The following is a 2,936-nucleotide window of genomic DNA, read 5'->3' as shown; positions in this document are numbered from 1 at the left end:
TGGCCCCTGCACACAGTATTATGCCCCATAGTGGCCTCTGCACACAGTATTATCCCCATAGTGGCCCCTGCACACAGTATTATGCCCCATAGTGGCCTCTGCACACAGTATTATCCCCATAGTGTCCCCTGCACACAGTATTATCCCCCATAGTGGCCCCTGCACACAGTATTATGCCCCATAGTGGCCCCTGCACACAGTATTATCCCCCATAAGGCCCCTACACACAGTATTATGCCCCATAGTGGCCCCTGCACACAGTATTATGCCCCATAGTGGTACCCGGCACACAGTCTCATGCCCCATAGTGGCCCCTGCACACAGTATTATCCCCCATAGTGACCCCTGCTCACAGTATTATCCCCCATAGTGGCCCCTACACACAGTATTATCCCCCATAGTGGCCCCTGCACACAGTATTATGCCCCATAATGGCCCCTGCACACAGTGTTATGCCCCATAGTGGCCCCTGCACACAGTATTATCCCCCATAGTGGCCCCTGCACACAGTATTATGCCCCATAATGACCCCTGCACACAGTATTATGCCCCATAGTGGCCCCTGCACACAGTATTATCCCCCATAAGGCCCCTACACACAGTATTATGCCCCATAGTGGCCCCTGCACACAGTATTATGCCCCATAGTGGTACCCGGCACACAGTCTCATGCCCCATAGTGGCCCCTGCACACAGTATTATCCCCCATAGTGGCCCCTGCAGACAGTATTATGTCCCATAGTGGCCCCTGCAGACAGTATTATCCTCCATAGTGGCCCCTGCACACAGTATTATGTTCCCATAGTGGCCCCTGCACACAGTATTATACCCCATAGTGGCCCCTGCACACAGTATTATCCCCCATAGTGGCCCCTGCACACAGTATTATACCCCATAGTGTCCCCTGCACACAGTATTATGCCCCATAATGACCCCTGCACACAGTATTATGCCCCATAGTGGCCCCTGCACACAGTATTATCCCCCATAGTGGCCCCTGCACACAGTATTATGCCCCATAATGACCCCTGCACACAGTATTATGCCCCATAGTGGCCCCTGCACACAGTATTATCCCCCATGAGGCCCCTACACACAGTATTATGCCCCATAGTGGCCCCTGCACACAGTATTATGCCCCATAGTGGTACCCGGCACACAGTCTCATGCCCCATAGTGGCCCCTGCACACAGTATTATCCCCCATAGTGACCCCTGCACACAGTATTATCCCCCATAGTGGCCCCTACACACAGTATTATCCCCCATAGTGGCCCCTACACACAGTATTATGCCCCATAGTGGCCCCTGCACACAGTATTATCCCCCATGAGGCCCCTACACACAGTATTATGCCCCATAGTGGCCCCTGCACACAGTATTATGCCCCATAGTGGTACCCGGCACACAGTCTCATGCCCCATAGTGGCCCCTGCACACAGTATTATCCCCCATAGTGGCCCCTGCACACAGTATTACTCCCCATAGTGGCCCCTGCACACAGTATTACTCCCCATAGTGGCCCCTGCACACATTATTATCCCCCATAGTGGCCCCTGCACACAGTATTACTCCCCATAGTGGCCCCTGCACACAGTATTACTCCCCATAGTGGCCCCTGCACACATTATTATCCCCCATAGTGGCCCCTGCACACAGTATTATGTTCCCATAGTGGCCCCTGCACACAGTATTATGTCCCATTGTGGACACCCATGAACAATTATTATACTCTGGGATCTTTTCAGACCCCAGAGTATAATAATCGGAGACCCAGGAGAGGATACAAACATAAAAAACACTATTACTTACCTCTCCCTGGCTCCGCTGCACTGCCCGCTTATGTCGCCCATCTTCAATGACGTGACCCGAGGCCTGTGTCGCGACACATAAGGATGCCAATCTCAGTCATGTGACATCAGGGACATCACACAAGTAGGCCCAAAGCCAGGAGAGGTAACTAAATAGGGCCCGTTACCGTCTGGAGTAACTCCAGCCGTTAACAGCCTATTAAATAATAACAAAAAAAAAACTGAAGCGGTCGTGGCTGTCGCCGGGCCCCCTAATGTCCCGGGCCCATCGTGTTCCTTGTAATCGTTTCTCAAAAATCGCCAAGTAAGCGCAATTTCTTCCTGGTTCCCTCCATGTACATTATGCTCATGAACCAGGAGGATCAGGATGACCTATCGCCGCAGAGTAATACGAGTGCTCTTTATACTGTAAGATGTTTATTTTATAACACTTGTTAGCACACGTGGCTTCCAGACTGCGGCTGACATATCGCCGTCACTGATCCATTATGCGCCAATGTGGACGCCGAAAGCTTTTCTATAAACAAATGTTATCCAGCTGGGTTATTGGGTGATAATGATTATATGACATCCAGGAGAAGGATCCTGCATATGTCACGTGTGCGCTTCTGTGTAACGATAGCCGTCACATTGTGCAGTCCCATGTAACTGTAGTCTGTGACTGGTATATACTGGATATTACGGAGACTCGGCCGCCATGTATATCAGAGCTCTAGCGCCACCCAGTGTCCAACGCTTCTTACTGCGGGTTGAATCTATATTACTTCTAATAATAATCCGCCTAAAATCTGCCTCTTATGTATTTCAATGGGGGCAGTAAGCATCCCGAACATACTCAAGTGGATTCTGCCTGCGATCTCCTATTGAAATGACACCTTCCAAGGGTGGGACATAAATGTCCCCATTTACCAGCTTCGAATTTGGTAAATATGTTGTATCTGTTTATTCTTCAAGGGGTTGTCCAGGTTAACCCATTTGGGCATGGAGGCCAAGGAAGGTGAAAATAAAAATAAACATACTCCCCTGTCCCGAAGCTCCGGTGTCTCCCACCCCGGTCTGGTCTTGCCGCTTTCGGGACTTGTTTTGGCGGAAGTTCTTGTCACATCTGGCCACGAGTCAGTCAGCC

Source organism: Leptodactylus fuscus, chromosome 7 (assembly GCF_031893055.1).
Source record: "Leptodactylus fuscus isolate aLepFus1 chromosome 7, aLepFus1.hap2, whole genome shotgun sequence".
NCBI lineage: Eukaryota > Metazoa > Chordata > Amphibia > Anura > Leptodactylidae > Leptodactylus > Leptodactylus fuscus.
The sequence above is the reverse complement of the archived record's forward strand: the minus strand, read 5'-3'. Positions refer to the sequence as shown.